This window comes from Amblyomma mixtum, chromosome 10 (genome assembly GCF_055824585.1).
Source record: "Amblyomma mixtum isolate Tamu chromosome 10, ASM5582458v1, whole genome shotgun sequence".
NCBI lineage: Eukaryota > Metazoa > Arthropoda > Arachnida > Ixodida > Ixodidae > Amblyomma > Amblyomma mixtum.
In genome coordinates this window covers 32,425,281-32,441,853 of record NC_143021.1, presented here as the reverse complement: position 1 = coordinate 32,441,853, position 16,573 = coordinate 32,425,281, and positions in this window count along the sequence as shown.

The following is a 16,573-nucleotide window of genomic DNA, read 5'->3' as shown; positions in this document are numbered from 1 at the left end:
TTTATTTACGCCGTCCGCTTCATTTGTAAGCCGGAAGAACCTGCCGCTACCTTCTGCTGTCCTCGATGTCCGGCAGGGTGTCAAGAAGATGCTGCTCTACAATCCATCCCCGTGTCCCCCGACCCTGCTTTCTGCTGAGTCCCCTGGCTGCATACAAACTGTCAGCCTTCTATCTGCCCTTAATGTCCACGATGCAGCCAGCGGTCCCTCACTAAACGCCATGCATTCCGAGCTAGCTACTGAACCTGAGCCTGACGAAATTTTCCGCGCCACCATCGACGATACTCTACCGTCCACCTACCGTCAGCAGCTTTCAGCCCTTCTTCACACTTTCCGCTTCGCTTTCGATGCAGCCCATCAGCTTTTAGGCCGTACATCAACCGTGGCTCTTCGCATTGAGACCGGCTCCCACCCGCCTTTTCGGCAGCGCCCCTATCGCGTGCCTACGGCTGAGCGTCAAGTGATAAGTGAGCACGTTGAGGATATGCTGCTCCGTGGCGTCATCCGTCCCTCTCACAGCCCTTGGCCTTCTCCGGTTGTGCTGGTCAAGAAGAAAGACGGTTATATTAGATTTTGTGTCGATTACTGGCGACTCAACAAAATTACCCACAAAGACAATTATCCCCTTCCCCGCATTGATGACGCTCTTGACTGTCTCCAAGGCGCCGAATACTTCTCCTCCCTTGACTTGCATTCTGGCTACTGGCAGGTCCCGATGGCTGCCCCTGACCGTGAGAAGACCGCATTCGTTACCCCTGACGGCCTTTACGAGTTCACCGTTATGCCATTCGGCCTGTGCAGCGCGCCAGCAAAATTCGAAAGAATGATGGATAACGTCTTACACAACCTGAAATGGTATACGTGCCTCTGTTACTTGGACGATATCGTTGTCTTTTCGGCAGATTTTTCCACTCACCTCAAGCGCCTGCAGCCGGTTCTGACTTGCCTCACCGACGCCGGCGTGCCGCTTAATCTGAAGAAGTGCCACTCCGGCGCCCGGCAGCTAACCACCTTGGGTCACATTGTACCTAAGGAAGGCGTTCTCTCCGACCCGGCCAAACTCCGCGCTGTTGCGGAGTTTCCTAAGCCGACATCAGTGAAGCAGCTTCGTAGCTTTATCGATCTGGGCTCCTATTTTTAGCGTTTCGTCCGCAATTTTGCGTCGATCATTGCACCACTCACGAAACTGCTTGGAACCGACACCCACCTGTCCGCTTGGACACCCGAATGCGAAGACGCGTACACCACACTGCGCCGTCTTCTCACCTCGCCGCCCATACACCACCACTACGATCCGAGAGCCCCTACCGCGGTACATACCGATGCAAGTCGCGTCGGCTTCGGAGCTGTCCTGACTGAGCGGAAAAATGGTTTTGAAGAATATGTCGTGGCGTATGCGGGGCGGGTGCTCAGCAAGGCTGAATGCAACTATTCCGTTACGGAGAAGGAATGTTTAGCGATCGTCTGGGCACTCATAAAACTTTGGCCCTATCTCTACGGCCGCTAGTTTGATGTCGTCCCGGACCATCACGCGCTTTGCTGGTTGTCGCCTCTTAAAGACTCGGCCGACCGCCTCGCCAGATGGGCTCTCCGCCTTCAGGAGTTCGACATCCGCGTTGTATATCGCTCTGGCCGCAGGCACATGGACGCCGACTCTCTATCTCGATCTCCTCTGGCCACCGCCGCTGCATGCTCATCCGTGTCAAAACCCGTCCTCTCGCCTCTTACCACCTCTGATATGCTTGCAGAACAGCGCAAAGACCCGTGGCTTGCGTAGATCATCGACGTCGTGACCAACGCTCAAACTGCTGTGCCTTCGCGCCCTCTCCGCCGCCACGCACCCCATTTTGCCATCCGCGATGGCCTGCTCTACCGCCGTAACTACACGCAGCATGGCCGAAGGTGGCTCCTCGCGATACCTCGAATTTACGTTCTGAGATCTGTGCATCGTTTCATGCTGACCCACAGTGTGCCCACGCTGGTGTGTTGAAGACGTTCCAAAGAATATCTCAACGTTATTATTGGCGGGGAATGTACGGGTACATTCGCCAGTACGTTCGTTCCTGCATCGCCTGTCAGCAACGCAAGTCTCCCGCGCCCCGTACGAGCGGCCCCTTGCAGCTACTGCCGTCCCGGCTCACCCATTCGATCGTGTTGGCCTCGACCTCTACGGCCCGCTGCCCTACACGTTATCTGGGAACCGCTGGATAAGTGTTGGCGACGACCACCTAACCCGATATGCAGAGACCACCGCACTACCCGCTGCCACTGCTCGTGACAATGCCCAGTTCCTGCTGCACAATTTTGTTCTTCGCCATGGTGCGCCGCGCGAGTTGCTCAGTGATCGAGGCCGTGTCTTTGTTTCAAAGAGTGTCGCATCATTCATCGGACCACCACTGCCTACCACCGTCAAACTAACGAGCTGACTGAGCGCTTTAATCGCACTCTCGGTGATATGCTCACCATGTACGTCTCGTCAGATAAGTCTAACTGGGACGCCGTCCTGCCTTTTCTGACGTACGCGTACAATACCGCCACCCAGTTAACCACCGGATTTTCCCCTTTCTACCTGTTGTATGGCCGCGAGCCGTCCTTCACAATGGACACGATTTTTCCGTACACTCCGGACGCCTCCGAATGCACGCCCCTTTCTGAACTCGCCAAGCGCGCCGAGGAATGTCGCCAACTGGCCCGTTCTTTCACCTCGGACTCAAAAGGTCGCCGAAAGCATGAACACGATGCCCATCAAACCCCGCACGTTTTCTCTCCGGGTTCATTAGTTTGGCTTTGGGTCCCCTCCACTGAACCAGGACAGTGTTCGAAATTTCGTAGAGAACATCATGGCCTTTACCGCGTCGTCGAATCAACATCCCCTGTTAATTATATTGTAGAGCCGCTTACACCTTCTTCGGACTTGCGTCATCGCGGCCGTGAACTTGTTCATGTCATTCGCCTAAAGGCTTATTACGACCCGCTCCTCTTGCCATCACCATAGGTCACCAGGATGGCTCCTCTTCCATCCCGGGGCCATGAACGCGGACGAGATCGGCTCCGGCGGATATCCTCGACAGAGAGCAGGCCACCACGCTCAGACGACTACAAACAGACACATATCCAAGCAGAGCCATGTATCACAAAATGTGGCCGAACAGATACGCGAAAGAGTGCGTGTGGTGTGGGGGCTACGCCACAACGTACCACGCCACCTGGGGCTGCGAAAAAAGCCCTTTACTACCAAAGGTAAATAGCCCTAGTCTAGAGCAGTGGGAGGCCCTCCTGGCTGACTCCAACCCGAGCACACAGCTTATGCTGGTGACGAGGGCCAAGGCAGCGGCGGAGGCCAACGGGATCCTGGACTAGGGAAGACCGACCACTGAAGCTCCACATCTATCTATCCCCATCCCCCTACTCCCTAACTCTTCCTTCTGAAAAAAAAAATAAATGTTTTCACTACTACTACTACTACAATGAACGCGCGTGAACTATGATGAACGCGCCTCATGCCGCCTCGATGGTAGACGAAGAAGTTGATGACGAAGTGCCGGCGCGCGGCTCCAGCTCTCTGGCTGTCTAGACTGACTCTGATTTTGTTGCCGCCCGCTCGGCTGTTTAGGAAACTGTATCGCCGAGTTCACTGCTACGCGAACCCCTTTCAGTATTGTTAGCTGGGATTTGATTCGGTGAAGCTTCTCAACAGCAGCAGGGCTAACAGCAGTCCGATGTCAGGCAGTGGAGCCAGGAGCGAGCACCAGGCGATGGCCACGCGGCTCGCGCGTATGCCCGTCGTGCTGCTTACAATGGCCCCCGGACAGAAGAGGAGCCATCCTGGCGACTTAAGGGGCGGACCAGACAGCGGGGTCGTGGTATGTCTTGAGGCGGTTGATACGGACAGTCTCACGGCCACGGCGTCTGAGATCGGGTGACGACGTGAGGGGCTCAACTATATAGTTGACTGGAAATGTTTTCTGGAAGATGCGGTAGGGCCCGTGATACCTAGCAAGCAGTTTCCTGGAGAGGCCCGGAGTACGGGGAGGTATCCACAGCCAGTCAAGAGACCCGGGCGAGAAATGTTGGGGAGGTTGACCTTCATCGTGGCGGGTTTTCTGAGCGGTCTGAGTAGCTGTCGTGAGCGACCGGGCGATCCGGCGGCAGTCTTCGGCGTGCCTGGCGGCTTCGGAAACGGTGGTGCACTCAGATGCGTCGGGGTGGTAGGGGAGAACAGTCTCAATGGGAACGGAGGGATGTCGGCCGTAAAGGAGAGATAAAGGAGAAAATCCGGATGTAAACTGCGTAGCAGTATTGTACGGGAACGTAATATACGGGAGAATGAGGTCCCAGTTCGTGTTGTTCGAAGCAACGTACATTGCCAGCATGTCCCCCAGAGTTCGGTTAAAGCTTTCAGTGAGGCCGTTTGTCTGAAGATGGTAAGCGTTGCATGTCCGATGGATGCCGTTGCACTCACGGAGAAGAGATTTGATGACGTCAGATAGGAAGACGTAGCCTCTGTCGCTTAAGAGTTCACGCGAAGCACCGTGTTAAAGGATGAATCGACGCAGAAGAAAAGACGCCACATCCTGTGCCGCGGCAGCAGAGAGCGTGGCGGTACCGGCATACCTCATGAGGTGATCGACGGCAACAATAACCCATCGTTTGCCAGAAGCAGTATACGGGAGGGGCCCATATAAATCAATGCCATCGCGGTCGAAAGAGCGAGGAGGCCAAAACAACGGCTGCTACTCGCCAGCAATACGGTTGGTGGGTTTCTTGCGGCGTTGGCAGTCGAGGAAGGAGCGTACGTTTTTCAAAACGAAATTGTACATGCCACGCCAGTAGTAGCGGAGGCGGAGACGCGTGTAAGCCTTGAAAAGGCCCGCGTGGCCGCATTGCAAGTCACCGTGAAAACATGAACAGATATAGCACCGGAATTGGCGAGGTATGACGAGGAGCCATTTTCGTCCATCAGAATGATAATTACGGCGATAAAGCAGGTTATCTCTGACCTCAAAATGTGAAGATTGACGGCGCAGGGCGCGGGATGGTGCAACCGCCGATGGATCGGAAAAAAAGTCGAGAAGAGCACGAAACCAGGGATTCTTGCGCTTATCAGAAGGCAGGTCACTGAGGGTGGGAGACGGAACAGGGGCGTCGATTTCGCAGAGGCTGGCAAGTTCGGCGAAGAGCGGGGAGCGACACAATGCGTCGGCATCCTGATGCTTGCGGCCCGACCGGTACACGACTCGCATGTTGTATTCTTGAAGACGCTGCGCCCATCGCGCCAGGTGGCCGGAAGGATCCTTTAGTGAGGAAAGCCAACAAAGGGCGTGGTGATCCGTAACGACGTCGAAAGGACGGCCGTACACGTAAGGGCTAAACTTGCCTAAGGCCCACACAATGGCGAGGCACTCTTTGTCAGTCACAGAGTAGTGAGACTCAGCCTTTGTAAGTGTACGTCTGGCATAGGCAAACGACATGTTCGTCGAAGCCAGATTTGCGCTGGGCGAGCACTGCACCAAGACCAGTACCACTGGCATCTGTGTGGACTTCAGTGGGGGCCGCCGGGCCGAAATGGCGCAAGATGGGTGTTGCCATGAGGAGACGACGCAAGGTGTTGTAGGCGTCGTCGCATGCGGTTGACCAAGCCGAAAAATCAACATTGGTGCAGAGCAGCTGAGTAAAAGGGCCAGCAATTGAGCCAAAGTTGCGAATGAAGCGCCTAAAATAAGAGCAGAGCCCTACGAAGCTGCGAAATTTCTTAGTTGTGGAAGGTTTGGGAAACTCAGTCACAGCACGAAGTTTCGCAGGTTCAGGGCGCACACCATCTGTCGACACAACGTGACCTAAAATTGTCAGTTCGCGGGCAGCAAAGGTGCATTTTTTTAAGTTCAGCTGCAGGCCTGCATTTTTTGAGGCACGTCAAGACGTGCTTCAGGCGACATAGATGCGTTTGAAAGTCGGACGAAAGATAACTATACCGTCCAGGTAGCACTAGCATGTCTTCCACTTGAGGCCACGCAAAACGGTATCCATCATTCTCTCGAAAGCAGCAGGAGCGTTACAGAGGCCGAAAGGCATGACGTTAAACTCGTAGAGTCCGTCAGGGGTCACAAACGCGGTTTTGGAACGATCTGCAGCTGCCATTGAGACCTGCCAGTAACCAGAGCGGAAATCAAGGGAAGAAAAGAGCTCCGCGCCCTGTAGAAAGTCCAGAGCGTCATCAATATGGCGCAAAGGGTAAACGTGTTTGCATGTTATCTTATTAATGCGGCGGCAATCGACGCAAAATCGAATGGAGCCATGCTTCTTCTTGACGAGGACAACCGGTGCGGCCCAGGGGCTGGCGGAAGGCTGAATAACACCGCTCTGAAGCATGGTGTCTACCTGTTCTTCAATAACTCGTCCTTCAGTGGTGGAAACACGATATGGGCGCTGCCGCGGAGGGACACGGGCGCCGGTGTCAATGCGGTGCTCGACAGTCGTCGTGCACCCCAAAACACATTGGTGGCAATCGAACGAGGAGCGAAACTCCTCAAGAAGCGCAAGAAATTGGGTTCGCTGAGTTGGCATAGAAAAGTAGGAGACGGTGTGAAGATGACACTGGCATCACGAACACAGTAACAGGAGAGGCACAATCACGGAAGAGCACGCAGGAGTATCGGTTCTGTCGGCGATGAAAGCTTTGGCAGAAACAGGGGCACCACAAATTTCAGTCTCTGGCGCGGGATTGGGCAGCGTAGAGAGCGCTACTTGAGCCCGAGCACAGTCGATGACCGCGTCGTGCAGCGAAAGGAAGTCCCAGCCGAAGTTGATCGAATGCGAACATGACGGCAGAACGATGAACTCAACGAAATATAAAATGTCTTCTATGACTACTCGAGCAGTACACGGCTGGATGAGGTGCGCACTTGCCGTTCGTAACGACAGGCCAGAAAGGGGCGTCTTCACTTTCCTCAAAGAGCGGCAAAGCGCTTCATCCATGACAGAAACCGCAGCACCGGTGTCGACAAGCGCCATTACAGATACGCCCTCTACAAATTTCGACGACTTCGCAGTTCTCGACTCAGAAACTGCGGCACCTAGTCTTCCTCTTGAGTGGTCAAGGGACGCCGTCGCATTGGAGAGATGGAGCGCCGACGTGGAGAAGGACAACGGCGTCCAGAGAAGGCGATGCGCTCAGGAGACAGAGAACAGCTTAGGGGCGGCTCAGCAGGAGGCGAATACTGTCGCTGGGACCAGTAACCGGAACGTTCAGGAGGTGGTCGTGAGGCGTTCATGCGTGGACGGCAAAGCCGCGCTACATGACCTGGCAAGCCGCAGAAGTAGCAGATCGGGCGGTTGTCAGGCGTGCGCCAGGAGTTGCCCAGTTGAGCTGGCAGTCGAATGTTATCAGGCGTGCCCCAGGAGGTTCGCAGATGAGCAGGCTGTGGAATAAAAGCAGCAGGCTCTCGATCAGCACCAGAGGGCGGAGCATAGATAGGTGGTCGAGGTCCCGCAACAACCTCCGCCGCGAGAGGTGTGGGCTGAGGGACTTGCGGGAGAGCCTCAGCGACCTGTTCTTCAATGATGTGCCTCAGATTCGGAGTTATGTGTGGTGATTGCTCTTGATGGTTTGAAATAAGAGAGAGCTGCCCAGCAACTTCTTCACGGATGAAGCTCTTGAGGTGTGGCAGGGTCGATGACTGGTGTCTTGCATCGTTCAGGCCAGCAAGCGAGTCGATGCTCGTGGTGTATTCGCGTGTCAGAGCCCTCAGCTTGCGTAGTTCGTCGAAGCTGTGATATAGGGTGATGACTTCGGCTACGGTGCACAGGTCTCGCGCCAACAACATCTGAAAGGCGTCGTCATCAGTTCCCTTGAGAATGTGCCTGATCTTGTCGGCTTCGGACATCTGTGCGTTCACCCTCTTGCACAGTTCCACGACATCCTCGATGTAACTCGTGAAGTTCTCTCCTACCTGCTGCGACCGCGCACGCAAGCGCTCTTCGGCAGGAAGTTTTCTGACAGCCGGGCGTCCGAATACTTCTGAGAAGTTCGTTTTGAAAACGGGCCATGATGTAATGTCCGCCTCGTGGTTCCGATACCACAGATTTGACACGCCCGTCAGGTAGAAAATCACACTGTTGAGCTTGGTTTCCGCGTCCCACTTATTGTATGCGCTCACTCGCGCATACCATGCGAGCTAATCTTCAACATCAAGGTCGTCCATGCCGCTGAAGATAGCGCCGGTCCCGCTGGCGGAGAGAACCAGCACAGACGACGGCGCCTGGGTACAGCTTGGTGGTTCAAAGGCATCGCGGTAGGGTGTAGCGTTCGGCTGCGGAGTTCCAGGGCGAGAGGATATTAGCCAGCACCTGCACCAAATGTTAGGTGGGATATGTTCGGTGAAGCTTCTCAACGGCAGCAGGGCTAAAGCAGTCCGAGGTCAGGCAGTGAGGCCAGGAGCATGCACCAGGCGATGGCCATGCGGCTCGCGCGTATGCCCATCGTCTTCCTTACACACACACACACACACACACACACACACACACACACACACACACACACACACACACACACACACACACACACACACACACACACACACACACACACACACACACACACACACACACACACACACACACACACATATATATATATATATACACATTGTAGTGAATTACAATGAACGCGCCTCAGATTGCCTCGATGGCAGACGAAGAAGTTGACGACGAAGTGTGCCGGCGCGCGGCTCCTGCTCTCTGACTGTCTAGACTGACTGTGATTTTGCTGCCGTCCGCTCAGCTGTTTGGTGAACTGCATCGCTGAGTTCACTAGTACGCGAACCCCCTTTCATTTGGTGGTGGTGCGGGGTGCGGGAGGGGGGGAGGTGCGAACCCCCTTTCAATATATATATATATATATATATATATATATATATATATATATATATATATATATATACATACATAATGAAGAGGGGTTTATTGAAAAGCTCGAAGGACTGGCAGCGAAACGATGACACAGGCTGATCGAGTAGCGGCGGCACCAGAACAGAACCAAGAGCGAGCTCGAGCTCTCCACACGCGCGGCCGCCGGTATCGGAGGACGCACAAATCGCTTCGTCGTCGTTGGTGCTGGCGCACTGCCTTCTTCATTGCAACCGCCCCGGCGAAAACAGGGAGCCATCCTGGCGACTCAGGGCGAGCAGATGACGATGGGGTCATAGTACGGTTTTAGTTGGCTCACGTGAACAATTTCGCGGCCGCGAGGGTGGTGGTCCGAGGAGGGCGTGACCGGTTCGACTGTGTAGTTCACAGGTGAAGTGCGCTGCACGACATGGTAGCGACCGAGGTACTGGTAGGGACCGAGGTACAGACAGCCAGACGAGCGAGTCAGTTGGAAAGTCATGGGTAGGCTTGCCTTGGTCAGTCTCATATTTGCGGAGGCTTTGAGTGGCGGATGTCAACGAGCGAGCCGGCTGGCGGCACTGCTCGGCATGACGGGCAGCGTCGGAGAAGAAGGTGCATTCAGAACTGTCGGGGTTGTAAGGAAGGATAGTGTCCAGAAGACAGGAAGGTTCACGGCTGTAGAAAAGAAAGTAAGGGGAAAAACCGGTGGTGGCCTGGGAAGCTGTATAGTATGCATAAGTTACGAATGGTAGGACTTGATCCCAATTAGTAGCGTCAGGGGAAATATAAATGGCGAGCATGTCACCAACAGCCCGGTTGAATCTTTCAGTGAGGCCGTTCATTTGGGGATGAGAGGCGGTGGTCGTGCGTTGAACGGTGTGGCACGCATCCAGAACCTCTTGAACGACTTCGGATAAGAAAACGCGGCCGCGATCGCTGAGTATTTCCCGAGGCGCCCCGTGACGTAGGACGAAATGATGAAGGAAAAAGGATGCGACGTCGCGAGCAGTAGCCGATGGCAGGGCAGTTGTCTCCGCGTATCTTGTGAGGTGGGCCACGGCTACGATAATCCAACGATTCTCGGCGGGCGTGCACGGGAGCGGACCACGCGATCGAATGGGCGAGCTGGGCAAGGCAATGGCTGTAATAGGCCGGCGGAAAGACGAGGAGGTGAGTTCCGCTGGTCACAGGCAGTGCAAGAGCGTATATAGCGGCGTACAAAAGTGTACATTCCGCGCCAGTAGTGTCGCTGGCGCAGACGCTCGTAGGATTTCAGCAATGTAGCATGCGCACATTGTGGGCCGGCATGATGATGCATACAAACATCAGAGCGAAGGTGGCGAGGAATGTCCAAGAGCCATTTATCCGGGTGATAGTTGCGGCGATACAGTAGAGAGTCTCGAATCGTGAAATGGCAAGCTTGACGATGAAGGGACCGAGGGAACGAAGCCGTAGACGGTGCGCTGAGGAGGTCGAGGAGTGAAGAAATCCATGGGTCTCGTCGTTGTTCGAAAGGGAGGTCCATGGCGGTGAGCGCGGCCAGCGTCGAGTCGGAGATGGACGAAGCGGGCGCAGGAGATGGCAAAGGTGAGCGAGACGAGGCGTCAGCGTCGGAATGTTTGCGGCCGGACCCATTCACGACGTAAATGTCATTAGCCTAAAGACGAAGGGCCCAGTGCCCGAGGCGGGTCAGTAACAATGTCCAGGGGGCGGCCGTATAAGTAGGGACGAAATTTTGTTAACGCCCACACTATGACGAGGCCCTACTTTTCTGTAACAGTGTAATTGGCTTCCGCTTTGGTGAGTGCACGGCTGGCGTAAGCAACAACGTATTCGGAAAAGTCCGGTTTACGCTGCGCAAGGACTGCCCCGAGGCCAATGCCGCTCGCGTTGGTGTGCAGCTCAGTAGGCGCGCTGGGGTCGTAATGGCGAAGGATCGGTGGGGAAGTCAGAAGACGACGAAGCGTAGTGAAAGCATCGTCGCAGGTTGAGTTCCAAGCAAACAGCTTCGTGGGACCATTCGAAAGCTTTGTGAGCGGCGCAATGATAGATGCGAAGTTGCGCAAAAAATGGCGGAAATACGAGCACAGGCCCACGAAGCTTCGCAGCTCTTTAACAGAAGTCGGCTTGGAAAAGTGCGTGACAGCACGTAGCTTCTCTCGATCGGGCAGGACGCCATCCTTGGAGACAACGTGGCCGAGTATGCTCAGCTGGCGGGCGCCAAGTCGGCATTTCTTTAGGTTCATTTGGAGACCGGCGCCGGTGAGACAGGTCAGTACCTTGTGCAAGCGCGTGAGATGAGTCGGAAAATCAGGCGAAAAAGCGACAACATCGTCTAGGCAGCATAGCCAAATATTCCAGTTAAGACCACGCAAGATGTTGTCCATCATTCTCTCAAATGTAGCGGGAGCATTGCAGAGTCCGAATGGCATAACTGTAAACTCATAGAGGCCGTCAGGTGTGACGAAACCGGTTTTCGGGCGGTCAGACTCAGCCATGGGCACTTGCCAATAGCCGGATCGGAGATCCAAGGAAGAGAAGAACTCGGCTCCTTGCACACAGTCGAGGGCGTCGTCAATACGTGGTAGCGGGTAGACGTCCTTGCGCGTAATATTGTTAAGACGGCGGTAGTCAACGCAAAATCGAATCGAACCATCCTTGTTTTTGACGAGCACGACGGGAGACGACCACGGACTAGAAGAGGGCTGATAACATCGCGCTGCAGCATGTCGTCAACCTGCTCAGCGATGACGCGGCGCTCCGGAGGCGCCACACGATAGGGCCGCTGGAGTAGAGGGGCATGAGTTCCGGTATCGATGTGGTGGACGACAGTGGTCGCGGGGCCCAGGGAAGTTGTCTGGTGGTCGAAGGAAGAGCGGAACTAGTTAAGCAGGGCGAGGAGCTGCTCAGGGTGAGGTGGGTCGAGGTCGCTGGCAACTCTCGAGGTAACTGGCAAAAATCGCCGGGGACAGCGGGTCGCAGGTAGCGTTAGGCAGCGTGAGGGCGGCGATGGGTGAAGTTTCGGAAAGAGCATCATCGTCGAAGGGTGCGATCAGGTCAACGGGCTCAACATGTCCAAGGCACTCTCCGCGGAGCAACGTGAACCCAGAGGGTGAGGGATTCGAGACGACGATCTCGGCGGCACCTTGGCGAATGTAGACGACGGCAAAGGGAAGAGGAAGGTGTCGGCGAGAAGCAAAGATAGGCGAAGGGGCGAAGAGTACAGTGTCGCAGGAACCAGAGGTGGAGAAAAGGGGAACGAGCACGGCACTGCAGGGGGGAACATCGGTGTCCGCGGCGGCAACGCATTTGGCTCCAGAGCAAGACGGCTGTTCGTCGATGGGCGCATCGCAGTGCATTGAGAAGGAGACGTGAGCACGGGCACATTCTATGACGGCATGGTGACGCGATAGAAAATCGCAGCCAAGGATGAGGTGATGGGAGCAAGAGCTAAGCACTAAAAATTCGACGACGTATAAAACGTCCGAGAGGACGACACGTGCCGTGCAAGCGGCAGAAGGATGAATGGGCTCGGCGCTAGAGTGCAAAGAGAGAGTCCAGAAGTAGAAGTGGTGACTTTACGAAGTGTACGGCAGAAGTTTTCGGCTATCACAGAAACGGCAGCACCAGTGTCCACAAGCGCAAGTGCTAGAATGCCGCCAACTAACACGTCTAAAAAGTTCGGTGCTGAAATGCGACGTCTTGAGCAGTTCGAAGTGTGCGCAGTTCGGGCCCCCCGAACTGCTGCTCCTAGTATTCCGGGTCGTTGGTCACGTTACGACGCTGCATGGGCGACAAGGACCGACGACGAGGCTAAGGTGACCGATCAGAAGTGACGTGGGGCCGGCGTGGCAAGTAGTCAGCAAAAGCTTCCCCAGGTAGCCCTGAAGGTGTGCGATCGTGTCGAAATATTCTAGCGCAAAGAAAAGGCGTTAGAGCGGTATTTATAAGAAGGCACCGCATCGCCGTCAGCTCTTCTCGGTTGAGGTCAGGTGGCATGGCGGCGACAATAAGTTGCTCTGCCAGGGTCGAAGCTTTATTTGGAGTTTGAGGAGGACGTTGCTGCGGCCCTGCTTTGCTCTCATTATTATTTCGCCATTGTCGCTTTCTATCTCGACGGCCTTAATAGGGGATAATCGCAGCGGCCTGCGTCCTATAATAAACGAAGCCGTGCTGATTATGGCTTGATTATGCAGTTCTGCATTCGTTCAAAACCCTGTGCTTCATCACTCTTGAAAAGCCGCTTTTTTCCTGCACACGTTTATCGTAGTTGAACTGTCTGTAACAATAAGTCCGGTGTGCGCGATCCTGAATTAACCACCGTCACTGATTGGCTTCTTGGGTGTTCCTACTGTGTTTCTTCGGAGGCACTACCTGCTAAAGCTATATGGTCAGAGCGGGGAATATGAGGCACTTACTCTGTGGTGGTTGCTGGGCAACGCGCTTTGCGAGAAACAATAATTGGTTTTGAGGAAACGAAATGGCGGAGGAAGTCCTTAACTTCTCGGTGGACGGCTCAAATTCACAGTGAAAGAAGGATGAAGAACGGAGTGAAAGAAGGAACAGAGAAAGAAGTGCCGTAGTCAACCTTTCTGCTTTCATTTCGACCACCAGGTGGTATTTACCGCTCACTGACATCGCAGAGTGCGGAGGCGCCTTTTCCGTTTCGCCTGCATCACTGCCCGATGAGAGGCGCAGCGGCAAGGCGCATTGAAGTGGCGCGCCGGTCGGAGAACGAGAGACCGTAGGCTGTAAAGAGTGGTCGATAACATTGCATATATACACGTCTCTGAGATTTCTTATCTCAGTGTAGTGCAAAGTGAAGAAGCTGAACAGCTGAATTAATATTTTAGTTACCGAATATCGTTTGTGTCGTAATTCACAGTTCGTAGTGACTGAAACCGAGTTTTCGATGTCTTGTCTGTCAAGTCTGCAGTTCCCGAATGGGGGGATCCACCTCCTCTATAATTTCTCATTTGCAACAAGGATCATGCTTCTAAAAATGGCTTATACATTGCGGTTTTTGTCAACTATTTCATAATACATTGACAAAATAACTCTTCTCAGGACTACTTAGTGCTAAGCAGTTCCGTTGCGGGCCGTATCACGAACGTACTCCAGCTAGTATACATGTCGCTAAAAGGTAGAAAATGATGTGCCTAGACATTAACCAGAAATAAACGCACATGCAAAATTAGTATGTGATGTGACAAATCACTGTTAACCGTACTCGTTAGCCGCCTTAACGCCGTTAGCTGCCTTTACAATGTTCGTTTTCCCATGGCGTCTGTGAGTTCCATTTCACATTTGCTGTTTCGTCCTGCTTCTACGTGGGTGTCCAATGGGCGGAGGATTCTGGAGTTTATAGACCGTGCCGGGTAATGTGTGTAGCCTTCGGAATGGTGCGCGTGGGTGAGATTCTACATGGCTTACGTAGTACGTCCGAGTCATGCTCGTACGAGTAGTGTGAGGTCGTGCACCGAGCAGCTATGGCCGGTGGGGTGGAGAGGCTTTACTCACATACGCATGCACGCGCGCGCGCAGACCGCACCAGAAAAAAAAACAAGCGAATCATATTCCCTATTAAGTTACTGACTATATTCGAATAGTTAACTAATTCTCTAGGCGCGTAATTGCCATTAGAGATTAGCCGTTAGTACTAGCCATAATCGTTTTCGGATTTTCGAAAAGGAATTGCCTCGCCGCTCTAGTTCGGCAAATTTTGGTCCTCTCGCGCCGTTCGGAGACCGCGCGCCCGCGTGCTCCGCGAACCATCGTCGATCGAATCGCGACAATCCGTGGCAGTGTACCACTTGACAATGCTGCCTCGCGAGAGCTGGAGCAGCGAAGTGGCCAGGATATCGTGGTACGTCGCCACGCCATGTCGAGATTGGATGGACATAGATTTGCACCCCTCGCAGGCGTACGGTCTTCGAACGGTGCGGGAAATGTTAAAATTTGTTCAGGCAAAACGATGAAAGGAAACGCGTTTTCGAAATTCTAAAAACGTAAATGGTTGTTATTAACGGCCGCCTACATAGCACTAAACAAACAGGCGCCTATAGGTGATATTTAAAATGTAAACTAATAAACTTTTGACAACCATTTTACTAGCTCATCTAACTCGCCCGTTTTATGACGTCTGCAAGCACTGGTATTGGTATGATGCAAAGAAGTTTTTCTTACTCAAAAACCTACGCCTTGTGTTAGATGTAATACAACGACAAGACTGCACAAACTGTTTCAAACGATAACGGATCACCCGTTTAATACTGACTAATTAAAAGTTTCATCCTTTCCTCGAACCATAGGGAATTAGAATAAGCTGGATGCCTCGAGTCTTATCAGCACTCCAACTCTTAGCTTTCTTTCATAGACCAGTTACAGGACACATCATTATCAGCGTCATATTTATTTTTCGGTCTGAACTGGTACTTTTGGAAACCTTCAACCTATATTATTATGCCATTTCCTAAACGCATCTTTTTTCGGATGCTTCGTCCTGCTCTGAAGAAACCCGCTAAAATTTGCACAGAACACTAGCATGTTGGCAAACTTTGCGGATTTCGAAGCGTTCCGCGTGCCCTAATAGTTTATATCAACCCTGCCTGCTATATATACGAGTTGCATTTGTAGTACATGCAAAGCAATACTGAAAACTAATTATGAATACTTTAACAGAAATAACATTTCATGATACTGCAGTACGAGTGCAGAGGAGGACCGGAGCAGGTATCAACATTGTTATTTTTCTCGCAAGTACAGAACTGTAAATTAGCTTTTTCTCTTCCATATATACACGAGCAAGGTGTGCGTTTCGCTCCCCTGCCCCGTGTCTCAACAGAGCTTTCGTAAAAAAGCCTGCCTAATATATCTCGTTCTGTAAGTCAAGAGCAAGTAGTGGCAAATTCCCTACAGTGGGAAATTCTCGTTGTCATGCTTTTGAACCGAAGCCAGTCAGGTGGATATAATAGACGAGGACGCCAGCGTTGGAACGGGTAAGAGCATTTATTACACCAAACAAAAAGTCAAACGGCAAAAATTATCACGAAAAATGAAAGCTGGCGCGGACGCTTCATGCCAGCGAACGCGCTAGTAAACTCGGGCTAGAACACAAGTGGAAAGACAACCCAGTCAACCATTCGTAGCTTTCCAGCGCAATGACGGCGAATGCCAACAAAATATCAAAACAACTGCCTGGTAGGACCACACGTGCGGGGTGGCCAATCTGGGGCAAAACATCGACTCGTGTCCCGGTCTCCGCCTCTGCTGGGCCTTGCGGTGAGGTGTAGTGGTGCAGCTGCGAATCCCGATGAAGTGTTTTTTATGCCGCTCTGCGTTTCGTCAGGGCTGGCGTCAGAAACGTTCCTAGAGCACAAGCTGAAACAGCACAGCCGTCCACGGCCCGTTGAAACTGCTTGCGAACCTTGGCCACGTCAGCGCAGGTTGTTTTATAATTGTGCTCCGTTTTCGTCGCCTTTTTACACTTTTTTCTCTTCTTCCTATTTCATCCATTTCCTAACTACTTTTTTTTCTCCTCGCTTTGTTGTCGGTCCGCTTGAACGATGGCACTGCCCACTGCATTCCTAGTGTCCCTGGTGCCATTTCCTGCGAATGTTGGTCGCCCTCAAGACGAGAAAGTTATTTATTCAACAGTAGCCACGTTCATTCAACACTTGCCGCTTAA